This window comes from Sebastes fasciatus, chromosome 12 (genome assembly GCF_043250625.1).
Source record: "Sebastes fasciatus isolate fSebFas1 chromosome 12, fSebFas1.pri, whole genome shotgun sequence".
NCBI classification, from domain to species: domain Eukaryota; kingdom Metazoa; phylum Chordata; class Actinopteri; order Perciformes; family Sebastidae; genus Sebastes; species Sebastes fasciatus.
In genome coordinates this window covers 7,387,344-7,404,848 of record NC_133806.1, presented here as the reverse complement: position 1 = coordinate 7,404,848, position 17,505 = coordinate 7,387,344, and positions in this window count along the sequence as shown.

Below are 17,505 nucleotides of genomic sequence, written 5' to 3'. Positions count from 1 at the left end.
CTTGGTGGAGGCAGTAAAACATATAAGACATATTGTAAATAAAACAGTGTACTAGATTTAATAAAAAGCTTTTGAGAAGTGACATCAAAAGATGTCACTGATCCAGTCACCACCACCCCCATGAGAGAACTTGACTGTGAAGGTTGACAATCATATCCAACCTGATCTCATGGAAGGCGTATAAATAGCACGACATTTTCAGGACATTCCGCGCGTCATGATAACGCATTTTAGGCTTTTCATGTGTCATTTCATGCCACAGGGTTAGTTTTGGGAAACAGCTTTTGGCGTCATTAACATTACAGTGAAACGGTCACGGTTATTGTTAGGCAAAACAAATACGATAACAGCTGCAGTTAGGTTTAGGCAACAAAACCACTTAGGTAAGTTTAGGAAAAACATCATGGTTTGGCTTAGAATAAGTACGTAAACTAAGTTAAATATGTGCGTAAAAAACAATATACAGTAAGTATTGAAAACACATCACAAACGTCACTAACATAACTTCAAAAATCTCGAAAACACTTTGGGACACGAACACCGGTCTTCTGGTTGAAAGTCCTCTTGTTTGTCCTGTGTCTTTCTCACTTTTTATTCTCACTAACTCTGAGTGTAGCATATTCACACAGACGCACGTACAGAATACATGGCATCAAATAACTAGCCAAAAGCAACAAAGGCATTGTTATTGCACGCAAAATTACTTCCAAATTGTTGTGTCATTCATACGAGTCATCGGTGATTAAAAAAAACTCAACATGAGACCAACTTCTTCAGAGAGAGACTTTTTCGGAAAGATCAAGAAAACGGAAGCTCAGTGTGAATGTGAATGCCAAAACAAATTTGTCTGAATTACTGTGAATATAGGTTGCCACACACACACACACATTCGCAGACTAAGTACACCGTGGAGACAAATCCCCAGTTGATCTTTCCCATGAACATGTCTCCCTGATTCAGGACTCTCCCCCCTCAGCAGGCCCGAGCCTCTGCTCCCTCGGGGGCCACGGTGAAGCATTGTAACTATTTTCTCCGCAGCGAAAACCTCAAACACAACAACAGCAAGTTAGTCATCACGACCTGCCATAACATCTTGATTTGTGTTGTGGCGTGGGAGCTGCGTTGCACACACACACACACACACACACACACACACACACGCACACACACACACACCAGCGCTCTCAGCAGCACCCTTTGAGGGATCAACTCATCAGTTGTGCATGAAAAAGACTCCGGGTTCTGGAAGCTCCCTGCGTCTTTCCCCGCAAAAAAATGATTTATGAGGGCGAATCATTCACAGCGCTCACTTCCTGTCAGTGAAATCTCCAGACGTCCTCCTCTGTTTTATACTGTCACGTCCCATCTAGATGGCTGGCTGTGGAATTTAGTGCACGGCTGGATTACTCTTGTCTGCACATGTGTTTCGCTGCGGGAAGTTTCTGTACAGTTTGACCGTCCTCGTTCAGTTTTAACGCCTTTTTTTTTCTTCTTTTTTATGCACAGGCTGACTTTGTGTTTTCTTTATATTTCTTAATCGTCTCTTTGGCAGTCAGTTAAGCATTCGTACTGACAGAAATACAGTGTCCTGTAAGACTCTCAGGCTCCTAAACGGTTCAAAACTTTGGCTTTGAATTGGCCTTCATCGGTTGGCTTGACGACTTCCTGTGATATTTTACAGCCTTCTGCTGAGACACTTGAAGATGCTGAAACACTTGTACTAGAGTAGACAGGAGAGAGAGACAGAAAAGTGGCCGGTGATATTTCAGCGACTTCAGCAATTCATCCTGACTGAAAGATCCACTTTAGCTTTTTTATTGCAAATTAACCATATAGGCCTCCAAGTAGCGACATGCTCGGGTGATATTTATTGATATGCAACAGCCCCAGAGCGGCTAATTGGCTGTTTTGGAACTGACCCGACCTGCGATGGCTCCCTCGGCTGCCAGCTCTCCTCCCAAAATGGCGGCCCCGACCACAAGCCTTCGGTTGGCCCAGCACTTTTCATAGAGCCCGGCTGTAAATTTTCTTTTCCCTTCTCTCTCCTTCGCCTCAAACGTCTTCATTACCCAAGTCGTTTTGTCAGCACACCATTGAGCGTAACAGAATACCATACTGACCAACATTTAGGTCATTTCCTCCTCTTAAGACCAGATATTGTGCTGCCGCAAAAGGTAGCCATGTTGCCAGATTGGAGGCCTGGGTTGCCAGATTGGGGACCCGGCTAATCTAATTAGAGAGTGAAGGAAAGAGGCCCGAGGGGCCCGCAGGAGTGGGACTGTGGTGGAGCCAGGACTGGTTCCCCCTTTTGAAAAACTATGCACCGCAAAATACAATGTGGTAATGTCTGCGGGCCTAATTCTTCCGGAGGGGAGAGAGCCGGACTCTGTCCTGCAGACAGCCACATCCCTCGCCTCAGAGGGAGAGAGAGAGAGGGAAGAGGGGGGGGGGGGCAGAAAAAGAAAGAGGGAGCAGAAGAAAGAGAGTCCGAGGATGATTTATGTCCTGCTGTGCAGACGCAGGAATAAATCCAGCGACCTAGCGCAGAGGGGGAAGCAGGCCGTAAAGCACGGGATCAATTCAGAACCGGGTCCCCTTTTTTTGAGAAACCCCAAATGAGCTAAAATCTCCTCCTATGTCAAATCCAATCGCTTTGTTTTATGTCATCAAGGCCTTTTATGATAGTGTTCCCATTCTTAAGAGGGAGGCGTGGCCGCCTGTCTGCCGATGACATATGAGCTTCAGTCTTTGGAGTGAACCCGGGGCTCTGGATAATTAGGGTCTTCGGTGGTGAACGTGGTGATAGCTGCGTGGGAGGCCTCTTTTTTAAAAAGCACTGCTAATTTGAGCCGTAGAAGTTATTGGGGTTATTGCTCCTCGGTGGTGCGTGGGACCTGCACGGTGTCTTGGATGTCACACACATTTTCATACACGCGCACACACACACACCTCCAGGTGGCCTCTAGCCGTGCATATATTTCACACCCACTCTGCTACGATCAATTTCACCTCCTTGCATGCGTCCAGTTAAGTGCGCAACTTTTACAAGGGAGAGATGGATCAGTTTCAAACTCCCACAGAAATCCCAGCTTCTTTCCATCGCTATTAAATGGACCTGATGTTGACCAGTAAAATGATCGCTATGCTTATGGGTGACCTCTTGAGTCTGCTGGGGGGACACACAGAGGCAACATGTATTTGTTATCTGACTGACTGAAGTAGTAAACTTCAGTTATGAAGCAACTTTTCAAAACGGTCGTTGCAGAGTGCTTGACGGAGGGAAATAAAGAGAGAAAAATTAGGAGATGAACAAGACATTATATTATAAAATTAAATAAGAGTGTTAAAGTTATAAAAAAAAAATAAAAACAAGTGAGTTGTAAGATGCTTTTAAAAAGCGACGATAGCAAAAACCTAAACACGATTACTGTATATGAAACTACGCCATGAATACAGTGGTGACTTCAAGGTCACTAAAAAGAATGTTTTTTTTATTAGATTATTCTAATTTGTATATATTATTATTCAGGTTTTAGGATCATTCTTTAGACATGTATATGGCACATTCAGAATATGCGTATCAATTGGGGTTTTGACCACAGTTTGCGACAGACGGCCTCTTGCATGTTTACGTCCACCTCTGTGCGTTGTACACAAACCAACTAGCCGACAGTTGCCCACTACAGACGCATGCCCAAAAGAAAGGAGGGAGGAAAAACACAACTACTTTTAAACATTATGAAAGACTTGGATATCAACAGGTTTTCGTATATGCACATGGGGTGTTTTACGTTAATCGGAGTATGCACGGTTGCATGTAAACGGGCATATTAGTGGAATATTAATTTTCATCAGCCATGTAAACAGCTTTGTAGGAATATTGTCTTTTTCGGATTAAGAGCAAAAAATAGGGGCAAAAAAAGGTAATTGTTTTGATTTCCTGGTCTGCATATAGGCCGCTGTTTTCAGCTAAAAAGGAAAACTCACTAAACTACCTGCACAGCACCAAACAGCAGACAGACACAATTAGAAGTATAAAGAGACAGATATTTTCCTCAGGAGCTGGTGGAGACCAAAAACAGAGCTAAAAGGAGTGGATGTGTGAATAAATAAATAAAATGCTAATGTTGCTCCGTGTCTGTTGGGTGTGAATATTAACTTTTGGCTAATACAGCAGTACATGCCAGATTTTTTTTATATACATCAAATATATTATATATAATATATATATAAAAGAAAAAGGAGAATAATGCAGGGAAGGTCCATTGGTTTTCCAAAAATGTGTTTCCCCTAAAACATGCTTCCTCCGGCTGATTCCAACTTGATGAAGACAAATAAAAACATTTTAAAAAACATTTCACAGACTGATTAAAGTGACTGTTACTTCTTCACAACACAATGTTTCTGATCTTTTTATTATAAACCACATCCGTTGATTCTGTCAGAAAGCTGTCAGTCAACAGTGTTCTGTATATTAATGTACTCGTCATTTACTCTCATTAGAATTTCATTGTTCATGGCCCAAGGGAAACACATTTTCAGCAGGATACAAACACTCGCTCTTCCTCTCTCCGTCTCTCTCACACGTTGTAAGTCCCACACAAACCCTCCGTCTCTGCCTCCTCTCCGTCTCTCTGACGTTGACTAATTGTGCTTTGTTGTGATTAAAGACACCAGATGCTCTGAGAGAAACCGGCCAAAACCCCGTAAACTCGCAGCTCTTTTTCTATCGCCGCTCTTTCTTGTGGAGAGCGGCAGGAATGTCGGCCATCTTCCCATCCACACGGGACGCCACAACGTGCTCGTTTTTTAAAGAGCGTGTTTACAGTGAAACGTTCCGCTGATGTGGGATAGATTTATTACTTATTTACTCTCCGGCTTGGCCCGGGCCTTTTGTTGGTCCGGTTTCTGATCACTTTCGATGCCTCACGCCAGACCACGAAGTGATGGCGGCATGTAAACACACCCGACACGAGCTGGAATCCAGGAATGTGTGTTAGTGTTTGTGTGGGTGTGAGAACAAGGCAGGGAATCTCTGTATTTATACCCACGCCTAAGTGTGTGTGTGTGTCTATACTGTGTGTGCACAGTATGTAAATGTGTTCTTGTGTGTTAAGCATTTACATTATATATGTGTTATTAATACATTTTCATTTATGTACACGTGTGCACAAATGTGTGTTTGTGCATGCATGTGTCCAGTGGTGGAGAGTCGTAGGAACATTTACTCAAGTACTGTATTTGAGCGACTTTTACCACATTTCAGAGGGAAATATTGTACTATTTACTTCACTACATTTATCTGACAGCTTTGGTTACTTAACATATTGAGGTTTTTACAAACAAATCATATGAAGAATCTATAAAATATGATATTTTGCTATAAATAAAACTATCCGCCAGTATATTAAGTAGTTAAAATGTGCTCTACCTCCAGCAGCTGTAACATTAAAATACTGTTTGTATTGAAGCATCATGATAATATTCCAATAATATGATAAGCCTATAATATTATAACTCCCTGAAAGGGACCTTTCTGACAAAAAGTACTTTAATACTTTAAGTACATTTTTGCTGTTAAAGGGACAGTGTGTGGGATTTTGCCGCATCTAGTGGTGTGGTTGCAGATTGCAACCAACTGAGTACCCCTCCGCTGACTCCTCCCTTTCCAAGACTGCGGTAACGTGCAAAACCATGATAACGCCATCCGCCTCGCTCAGAGGCCATCCTTAACCATAATAACACTACTTTAGGAGCAACTGAAGTCAGACGGCGGCTGGCGGTACCTCGGTTTTGCACTCTATGGCTCACGTTACAGTCGTTTCACAATCATGTTGGAGAACTACGGTGGCCTTCAGGTAACATAAAAATGTGAAAGGCTCTCAATAGAACCAGTGTTTGGTTTGTCCGTTCTGGGCTACTGTAGAAACATGGCGGACTCCGTGAAGAGGACCCACTCCCTATGTAGATATGAAGGGCTCATTCCAAGCTAACGAAAATGCAACGATGCTTAGTTTCAGCTGATTATACACTAATGAAAACATAGTTCTGAATATTATCTGCTAATAGATCTCCTGAAATGCTACACACTGTTCCTTTAATACTTTTGTACTTTCACTTAAGTGACATCTTTAATGTAATACTTTTACTTATAACAGAGTATTTACAGTGTCTTTTAAAAGATTCTTCCACCACTGTATGTGTCCTTGTGTGTCCTCTTAGTTGTGTGTGTTCCTACAAGTGTGTGTGTGTGTGTGTGTGGGTCCACACTTGGTTGGAGTAGCGTGATAGTCCACTGTTGGCAATATAGGAATGTGTGTGTGTTCTGCCTCCCCCTCAGCGTTGTGTAATTAGTCGGTTGTAATCAGCGCCTTATAGAGGATCAATCAGTTGGAGGATAAACACGGCCCGGTTGTGTAACACACTCCATTAAGAAGGAAAATGGAGCTGTGTGATCACAGAACATCGTTACAGTATTTACACTAATGTCTGCACTTTTTTTAATACTAATTAGGATTAGCAATAGGATTGTCTTAAAGGATGATTTTGGTTTATCACAAACTGGGTCTTATTTTCATAGTTTTGGCAACAAAGTCCGGCAGGGCAAGAAACAAACTAAGCTTTAACTTTTAAATAAGACGTCTGACCGCTCATGTTTCCTGCTCTGTCTGACTTCTTTTCAGTGATGTCACTGTTAACTTGTTATTATTAACAAGAATGATGGTCAAACCTTCAAAAATAATGTAATGATCAATAATAATTTACTAATTCAAGAAACAAAAACAAATACATGTTTTTCTAAAAGCATTATTTAAACAATAAAATTGGCTATTTTGCTGTACAACCAAATAAGCATGACGAAGTAATCTCAACTAAAGGTCCACTTCTCACTTAATACCTCATCTCATGTAAACAAGGAATCATTAATTTAGAATATAAAATCAAAATGCAATCTATATTATGACCTACAAGCATCTTATATGATGCTGTTTTCAGTAAATGGTTATAACTTGAGTATATTATCTGCTCTCATAAGACATTTTGAGAAAAGCGCAGGTGTAAATAATAAAACGAGTGACTGATTGTCCGGGTATTGTGCTGGCTCACTGTCACAATGTCATATCTTACTGGGACACTTAAATAGAACGTAGCCGTTGTTAATGTTGTTAAGTCTAAATGTCTGCTTTGAAAAAAGTCCTATTTAAAAAAAACATTTAAAAAGTTGCACATACCAGGCTCACTGCGGATCGGTCAAAAGAAGAACAAAGTTTCACCACTGTCTGTGAACCTTTGGCTGTCTGAACACTGTAGTTTTTGTTAGTGGACAAGATGAAAAGCCGTCAAAAAAAATCCCCTTTCTGAAATGTTTATTCCCACTTGTAAAACAAAAGAGCATGTGAGGGGACAAATGCATGTTCAAAAGCAACGAAAAGAAAAAAAGAGTTTATGGTTAATACAGTCATGATGGCGGCGAAGATAACAAAAACAGGAATTTATTAATCTCGTATCATGCCTAACTTTAGTAGATTATAAAATATTGAGTATTAATCTGCAGATGTTCCGGTTCAAAATGACACTAAACTTTTCTATAGATGTCAGATCTTGAGCCACGAAAAAGGTCAATGTGACCTTCAACAGAATAAGTAGTTAGTTAGCCTAGCTGATTGCCGGAAATGCCTTTTGCTTCTGAAGCAGCTGTTCAATCAAATGCGGTCCATACCGACCCGTTAAGAGGAGTGAGTCAGCAGTCAATGACGGTATAAAGCAGTCAATAAAATATCTTTTTCAAAAGTTGTGAATCACCGCAACCATGAGAGGTCCTTGAGCATACAGTCATAGATGTGCACCAAAAGTATCAGGCTGATGGGTGCAGTAGTATGCCAGATTAGCCGTGGACAGAAAGACACACACACAACTGAACGCATAATCCCCCCCACGGGCGTACGCCTGCTGAGGATAAGACAATATTATATCTGAGGCCATGTGCACCAACATGCAGCGTTTAACTCTTCTCTGTATTTTCAGTGTCTTTCGTGTTTGTGGAGTTTTGGACAAATTGCCCGGAAAGTTCTTTAATTGATGAACAATAAAAAATAAACAGATGCAGCTGTTGTTTGTACACTTGGCAAATAGTTGTGAAATTTGCTGCAAAAACAACAAAGTGAAATTTAAACAAGACAGTTTATTGATTTAGAGTTTATTTATTCAGCTCACAGAACATTGATGACAAAGCCAAAATCACATTAACACAAATTTCTGTTCAACATTATTGTATTCTTTATCCAAAGTTGCAACATTTTCTTGAAAACGTGATGATTTTACAGCTGATTTCTTTTTCAATTTGGTTTCCTTACTTGTGTATTTAATAAGTAAATCTAACCTTTACATTGGGACATCAGAGAATTATTCCATATGTGGTGTAATCTGACAGTTTTGTAGCTAAAATTCAATATCATGAATATAAATTATGATTCCTATAATGATCTCTGGATGTCAGTGAAAGCATTACCTTTCTTTATCTCTTATTTGATTTGATCGTTTCTGGGATTATTCTCTGCTCACAAACATGATCTGTGTGTTCTTTGTACAGAGTGTCATCTTCAACACCTAAAAATCTAAATGTAAATCAACTTTATGGAAAACTATCTCTGGTCCAATTGGCTGTCGTCACACACTGGTTCCTGATTCCTGTTGCTTCAGACTGTCAACATCCCTATTGTTTCCTGCTGGATAAAGAACTGCACTAACGCAACTGTCAGGTCCCAGGTGTTGTTCTATTTTTCACGCTTTGTGTCTTAATTCAGGGTCATTTTTTGTGATCACTCCTGAATGCAGCTTTTGTGCAGCACTAAAAGTAAAATTTTCTGTCACAAAATATGAGTAGCGAGTCGATTGTTTATCATCTCCAATGACTCATGGATTACTTTTCCGTGTTGATGTTTCTGGCTCTCGCTTTCTGGCCTCCTCTCTGTTTTGGAACAAAGCAGCATCAACAAGCTATTCATTATCAAGTTGTCATGCTCAATAGTGCTACAAATACTGTTGCAACCGTAGATTGTAGAAAAATGAGCACATACTGTAGCAAACTAATGTCACTGTGACATCAAAAAATAGGTTTTTGGTTGTCCAAAAGCACCAGAAACGTTTAATTGCAGCCATTTAACCAGCTAAAATAAACACGTCACACTGAAAATCAAGAGAACCCACACAGTTCTTCTCAGCTCTACGGAGCGTTTTAGCACCTTTCAGCTAACTTGCTCACTTCATAAGGTGATAACAAGCCAGTATTGTGTTTTCTGGCATGCTCCAAAGCCCACAGTGGCAAACAAACAGGAAGCGTGGAATCCAATCAATCAAGCACAGAGCACATGAGTGGGTTTACCAATTTATCAGTTAGTGAAACCCTGACATCTGCCAATCAAGCATACATGTCTAAAAACATACTTCTATTTAAGCCATAGTTTCTCTTTAATGAAAAACATTTCCAAAATCTCTAAAAATATCTCAAGGGAGGCTTTATTCACGTCTGAACAGGAGGGTTTCCATCCACCTGTTTGGATGCACATTTTCAATTTGCGCCTAAACAAACCTGAGTTAGCTAAACAAGCTATACTCATATACTATATTTTTACATAACTCACCCATTTAAATTATATTAAAGCTAAAGTAGGTGAGATTGGAGCAAATATGATTAAAAAAAGTTATTTTTTATAAAACGGTCACTATATCGTGACAGTAGTACATGAGACAGGTAACCTGAAAAAAATCATGTGCCTCTGTGTCCTCCGGTGCTCCTAACGGCATCTGCAAGATTTCACAGACCGGAGGAAAACAAGCAGTAAGAGCTGATCTGAGGTCTGTTGTCCAGCTGCTGTCTATGAGAGCCGGCTGTCAATCACTCGCAAACTCCGACCAAACGTTCAAACTAGGCAGCGCTGATCAAATATGAATCAATATTATGTTACGTTAATGTCTGTTACTCGCTTCAAATGTTTTCAGAATCATCTTGTAGTGCACGGTTTAGCTGTAAAATGAGAACGTTTGTGAAATCTGGTGAAGGAACGCCAAGTTCTGGTCACATGACCGGAGCACAGCCAATAGGAACGCTCTCTCTCTCTGAAATGACCTGTGATTGGTCTCCCGTCACGGGCTCGATTGTAAGTTGAATTGAATTTACTGAAAGGTTATTATGGAATTTTTGCCCAATGATGCTAAAATATACTGCCTACTGCCGCTTTAACCGCCACCAGCTGTTTATCTCGATGTACTAACTCCTAATATTCACACAACAGTAGTGGATGGAAATGTGCACCAATTCGCATATTATTTAGACGATTTTCTAGAATTTCTGTTAAAATGTGTGCTTCATTTGGATGGAAATCTGCCAGCTAATGGGACAGCTGATGGGATGTTTTTGCAGTTCCCACTGGTCACCAGTAGAGGTCGGTAATGGTCACGGGTTACTTAAGTAGAAGCTAATCTGGCAGCCGGTTCGAGTTGCACTAAATTGCTCAGAATAGACGAGACAGGCTGTTACAGCACTGTTGCATGATGGAGAACGTCTGTAATAGATACACATGATATTACTGCAGTGTGACTGTAGACCTTCTGTCCACATTAAAAGTTGCAGTTCCTATGGGGTCACGCTTGGTCTGAAGCGTTCCAACAGGAAGTCCCACCTCCTCCTCCTCCTCCTCCTCCTTTTGTTTTAATGAAGCCCCCGGGAGGTTCTGGAAAGCCCTGGAACTGAATACGGTCCATCCCGTCCAAACCGCCGCCTCCTCTTCAGTCCCAGCGAGCTTGGACCAAACCCTGCTCTGCCTCCTGCACACTGACCCGTCGCCGCGGCAACTGCAAACAGGGCGGGCCAGGGTCCTGCTATGACTTCAACAGATGTCACGACACACTGGCAACAGAGACGCTCGGCTCTGGTCAGTTCATAGCGTGACTCTCCGTGGATCTGATCCACAGGCAACACATTTTACGTATTATCAGGGTTAGAGCTCCATATTTGGGTCATCATTCATAACAGCTGGCTTAAATTCAGGATATCGACACTACGCTGTATAACAACCTATCTAACCCTGTCGTCATGACAAAGTGGGGGTGTTTGCACCCATACAGTGTGCCCCTGTATCCTCCTATTGTCCCGGCCATGCGTCACGATGTCCAGTCTCCTGATTGGGCGACGACATGGGATTGTTCTAGATCACAGTCGGGGGGGAAATGCTTGGGAACTCCACTTCCCAGCGTGAGAGGAGACGGAGAGCCGAACGGTTCCCCGGAGGCGCAGCCGGTGACCCCGCCGAGTGCAAAATATGCAGAGGTCACCGGATTCCTATTGGGCAAGAGCTAAATATGACTGACACCGAGCAGCAATAACCCTTGACTCCAGAGCTGCTGAGGAGACACGCTATTTATTTGCAGGCAGATAAATGTCAAGCAAACAGTTTTGGATTTCAAAACTTGCCTTCAGTAGAAAATAATCTGGGATGTAAACTGAGGGGGGAGAGGAATTTCAGATCAATCAGAGCAGCAAGTAAAACAATTAAAAACAAACAGTAAAAGAACTTTCTGTAGCTCTTCACAGCCGTCTGGAGCTGGATTTTGGATTTACATTAATCCAAATCTCAGTGGTGCAAAGTAACTAAGTACATTTACTCAAATCATGTACTTAAGTACAACTTTGAGATACTTTTACGTAACTTGAATATTTAGATTTGATGCTACTTTATACTTCTACTCCGCTAAATTTCACAGGGAAATATGTGTTTACTCCATTACATTAATCTGACAGCTGGAGTTACTTTACAGATTCATATTTTACAAACAAAATATGTGATCAGTTTATAAAATATAAGTACACAGTAGTTAAAATGTGTTCAACCTCCATCAGCTGTAACATTAAAACACTACTTGCATGTGAAAGCATCAGCAATAATATTCCAATAATATAACTGATACTGTATATAATAACATAACTCTGTGAAAGGGGCCATTCTATCCAACAATGCTTTAACTTTAAGTTAATTTTGCTGTTAATACTTACTTACTTATCTCGTGCAATAAATGTAAATTGGATTGTCCCTGTTAAATCAACATTAAAAATAGTAGATAAATAAATACATGCTCTCAGATAAAGATTTAATCCAACCATGGCCCGGATATCCTGTTAAGAGACAAACATTACACAAACAAAAGATTATGTATGTCAGGTTCAAGATAAAGGAAAAATAATTAAAGACTTAAAGCCAGATTATGATATTGTACTTCAGTGGTGTAAATGCCTAAACAAGTCGACAACTAGTCTTACATTTTGCGTGACTATTTCACAACTCCTTCACTTCACTAAATTATCTCCAAACTTCCATCGAGTTTGGTTCATGAGCACCTTGTATCATGACATTGATTTACAACTGAACTGTTTTTGTATTTACATACAGTGGTGGTAAATGAGAAGTTGAAGTATATATTCTAGTTTGAACACAATCATGAACATGAAAAGCACGTCACGATTCGACCATGTAAAACATTAGTTGTTGTTTTTTAATCACTGCATTACAGTAGCTGTACAGTAGCTGTACTTACGGGCTTATATACACACACACACACACATATATAATCACACATCCCTTTCATGGCCTACCAGTAGAGGTCACTGTTCTCCTGCTGCACACTGCACCTCCGTGACCTCAGAGAGGGCGTCAGCAGCACCTTTAGGTCCTCAGGTGTCAGTGTGGAGAGCTCCAGCAGCAGAGATGATGGATCACTGAGTCTGCTGCAACTTCAGAAAACACTACAGCAATATATTATACAGCTGGTTATACAATAAACACCTGAGTAATATAGCAACAAGACCAGAGTATAGGCAGAAGAACAACAGGTAATATGACAGCTGAATCCAGAACTACAGAAAATGAAGCTTTAATGCAGCGAGATTCAATTATAAAGAGGATTTTGGGGTAGTATTCAGTATTTTTTGAGTTTGACAAAATGCCAATTGAGCATTGTATTCAGAAGATATTACTCTCATCAGGTTCGGTGAGGCATACCGTGTCAACATTTTTCACCTAAGTTATTGATAGATTGTGCCAATTCATTTACTTGCTTAGTTTCGCTCAATTCCTGGATGCCTGGATGAATTTTCCCTAAATCTCTGAACTATCTATTTAAGCAAATCTTAAAAAGATAGTTCTTGAGATACGGTAGTTTATTTAAGCAAATCTTAAATAGATAGCAAGCATTTAGGCTATTCTATGTGATGTTCTTTTGATAACTAATATCATGTTTTTTCACTTCCATTCACTGAGCCTCCCCTGAAACTGTTTGAAGCCCCCCTGGGGAGGCCCGTCTCACACTTTGAAAACCTCTGCCGTAGTGTAAAGGCCTCTGAAACAGCATTTAGACCATCAGTAGAGTCTACTGCTGCATCAGCAGGGAGGCAAAGTTTATTTCCACAGTTGTTCATCACAAAGTGCCTCAAAGAGCATCACAGAGAACAAGCTCACCACAATCTGACTAATCAACAAAATGATCCAGAATACAACAAAATGAAACACAAGGAAAGACGGCACATAGAAGCCCACCGACCTATTAGACGACAGGGGAACTGCATGTTAGCCAGCGATGCTACCAACCAATATCTCTAAAAAATTAGCAATCCAAAACATATCTCCATCTTGATTATGATAAACAATAATAATAATATGTATTAACCAGCTGCAGCATCACCTCATTAACCATGCCATGATTTCTGTTTTGGAGAGAAAATCTCATGAGGTCATGTTTGCTTTGGTCGAAAATAAGGTCTTTTAATATCCTCATCTTTCTTCAGGAAGGTTGAGTTTGAAATTGATTCGATATTTTTGCTGATTACCTTCAAGGGTCATCAAGGACTAGAACTGTGTTACACTTAATGTTACTTAATAATTTAATCATTGAAATGCTGCTGACAGACTGAATACTGTGGATCAAGGTACCAGAGATGTTCTTTAAAATTAGTTTTGTTTCTAAAAGTGCACGATTAATATATTTTTATTAGCGGTGGTAGTAGAAGTAGTTGTGGTACTTCATTTGCACAGAGAGGAAATTAAAAAAAGAAAATACTAAACAAAAACTTTGCAGAAGGGAACAGACATTTGAGTATGAAAAACAACAATTATTATTATAATATATATTTAGAATGACAGTACTACTAATACTATAGTAGTAGTCTTAGCTGTTGTCACAGACGATTCCACCAAGTCAGAAATAGGCGACACTGTCTGGCTGATATTTGATCAAACTGAATGAAATGCTCTGCACACCCACACAGGTGTTTTCAGTTACTCTCCGTCTGATTAGACATCTGGTCAGGCTGAAATCATGTGAGGGCCGTGGGCTAATAACAACGATAAAGGTGTGACTTGTCCCGCCCTAACAGGTGCAACAGGAGAGTGAGGGGGGGTGTCAATCAAAATCAGTCACTCCAACGCAGAAAAGAGGTTTCAATCAGATAAAATAAGCGAAAACACCTGTGGAGGTGAACTGTGGGTGTGTAGCGACGTAAATGAAACCCTATAGCTTCATATATTACACTATATTAAGAAACATTCAGATAAAGCTTGAACCACAGACATCACAAATCACAACCCTGTCGCCAAGAAATTATCTTTTGTATATCACTAAATTGTTTCCACATTACATAGTGATGAGAAATGTAATTGCTGGCTTTATTACGTTCAGAGGCAACGTTTTCTTTGAGTGAATGAAGCACTGCATTTATGTGCGAGAACTCTGACACCAGAGTCCAGGGTTTTCACATCCTGAGGCCCAAGTGTGGTTACATTTTGGAAACAAAATCACTTTGGTGAGGAACAGTTTGTGTTTGCTTTGCAGACTTTTTATATTAAACCAGACCACAATCCAGTGCTGGCAGTGCCAAAACATCACCATGACAAAGTTTAATAATGCGATGGTCATTATTAGTACGTGACGCTGAAGGTTTGCACGTCATTAACGTTGTGAAACGGTCGCGGTTAGGTTTAGGCAACAAAACTACTAGAAAGTAGTAGGTTAGAAAAAAACATCCCGGTTTGGCTTCAAATACGTAGCCTACGCTTGTAAAGTGATGTAATCTACGAACGTCATGTGACTCAATGACATAGCATCACGTGACATAACGTTGTCAGTAAAAATCACTCAACTTTTGGTTCGACACGGGACACGAACGCCAGTCCCCTGAGTGAAAACAACGCGTTCTCATCCCAGCTCGTCTCATACTGACGCTTTGTCAGACCCCTCGGCGTCACTCTTTTCGGTCGCAGTAAACACGTGCTTAATGTTGTGAAGTGAACAAAAACACTTGCTTAGTTTCAGGCAATACAACCACTTGGTTAGGTTTAGGAACAAACAACGTGGTTGGGCTTACAACTACTGCGTTTGTACAGTGAAAATGACACTGAACGTTGTTAACACGAGACACGAAAAGCAGCCTCCTGGATGAAAGTCTTGTGTTTGTTGGACCCATCCTCCAGCGTTTGATAATGACGTGGATAGGTTTACATTGTAGTTAATGGAAAGCCCGGTGCATCTCACACCGACGCTAAAGGGTGCCTCGTGCGTCGGTATCTAACGCCGACGGCCGCGACAAATTGTTGGTATTTGACGCCCTGGGAATGAGAATGGGCTGTCGAAAGACCCGTGTTTGTTTGTCCCATCCACCACCCATCCCTCCCTCCCACCCTTAGCAGACTTTCTAACTCCTTATATGTCAGTTGGTCTGAGTGACTAATAATGATGCAGATGGGTTTATATTGGAGTTAGTTGGAAGCCCGGTGTGTCTCATACAGACGATAAATGGCGCCTTGTGTGTCAGTATCGAGACGCCGAGGGGAACTACCCAAGCGTCTATATTTGAGGCGTGAGACCAGGCCCTTCATATAAACATCATTTCTAGGAGACGAGGCTGCAAATTCAAACACTATCACTGGCCCACCGTGGTATGACTGAAGGGCGACGCTCAGCAGAAATCAAACTGATGGCGATGGCGCTGAGTCTGAATTAAGTGTTAATGATATTCACCAGCCCCGACACATTGACTTAACATTAGTCAGAAAGCAGGCTGGTCCCCTGTACAGTAACCCAACGGAATAAATGCTCTGGGAATCATCCAGAAACTCCCAGGAACCTAAAGAGAGAAGGAAGCCATAAAATCATAAAAGGTTGACTTCACTCTTCTGAATGATTCGCTTTATTGGAACAGCATGTTGAAGCCGGACCATCAGAGTGATGCAATATGGCCACAGCTATTGGACGGAGCCTGCGACGCTTAGTGTTGTGCAGCAGGAAGTTTAGCGTGCAGGGTGGGTTCGGTTGGACGGTCGGTGGTCGGGCGAGCGCATGATCCAATCGAACAAATAAAAATCACTAATGGCCCCGTTCACAAATTGAGAAGTCTGGAGTCGTTCCCCCCGCCTGGCACCGATTCCCTCTCGCTTGAAGATGGCGAGGAGTGTGAAGGGGGACGAAGTGAAGGAGGGCGTTTACAAATTTAGTCTGGGAGGAAACGGGCTTAGCACTGTGGCTGGCTGGAGCCGTTGCCGCTTTTGGTTTTTTGGCGGTTGTGCCGGGTCCAGATCTAAATGGAGGTTTTAGTGCGGGCGACCCCGGGCTGTTTGAGGTGTGGTCTGACTCGGTGCGAGGCCCTGCAAAGCATCAACACACGTCTACTCGGGCTCCAATGCCTTCAAGCTGCAGGCGGAGGGGAACCATCACACCAGGCAGCTCCAACCGCCCCCCATTATAGATGATGATCTCACCCCGGCTGTCCGCGGCCATTACGCACACAGAAAATGGCCACCTAAGAGCTGCAGTGTGTTAAATGACTCTATTAGAGCGGGAAATCAGACCGCGAAGACACCGATTTGTACAAAGAATCCATCAGTGTCGGATGAGAGCTGTTACAGCTCTGAAATGTCAATTTGTTAGAGAGAATATCAGCTTGTTTTTGTCTTGCTGTAGAAGAATATCTCTATTTTCCTCTATAGCAGACAAATAATCCTTTAAATTACACATAAAAATTAAAAAAATTGATGCTGCAAGGTTTCCCATGACAAGTTAGAAATGTCAGCTCTTTCACTGACGCCAAATGTGATTAAAAAAAGACTTATTTTTAAGTGTTTATTTAATAGTAAGCCACAATTTGAAGAAAAACTTGTCTCACAATTTTTATTTTTCACTCTTGTGCAAACAGCAAATAGTTGAGTCTCGTGCACATTGCAGAGGAGTAAACACACACATGGTTTTGTCCATCTCAGGCTGCATGAGGTGGGTTTAAAAATATCAAATGCATTCAAAGCTGTCAACATTTTCCTTTATGCGTTCATGCTGTCGCTCCCCGAGAAGGCTGCTGTTCTCCTCATGTAATCGAGCTGTAAACGGAGACAACATTTACTGTCTCACTTCGTCATACATCTCTGATCTCCCGCCGTCGTCCGTACGGACAATGTTCCTCACAACTGTCTG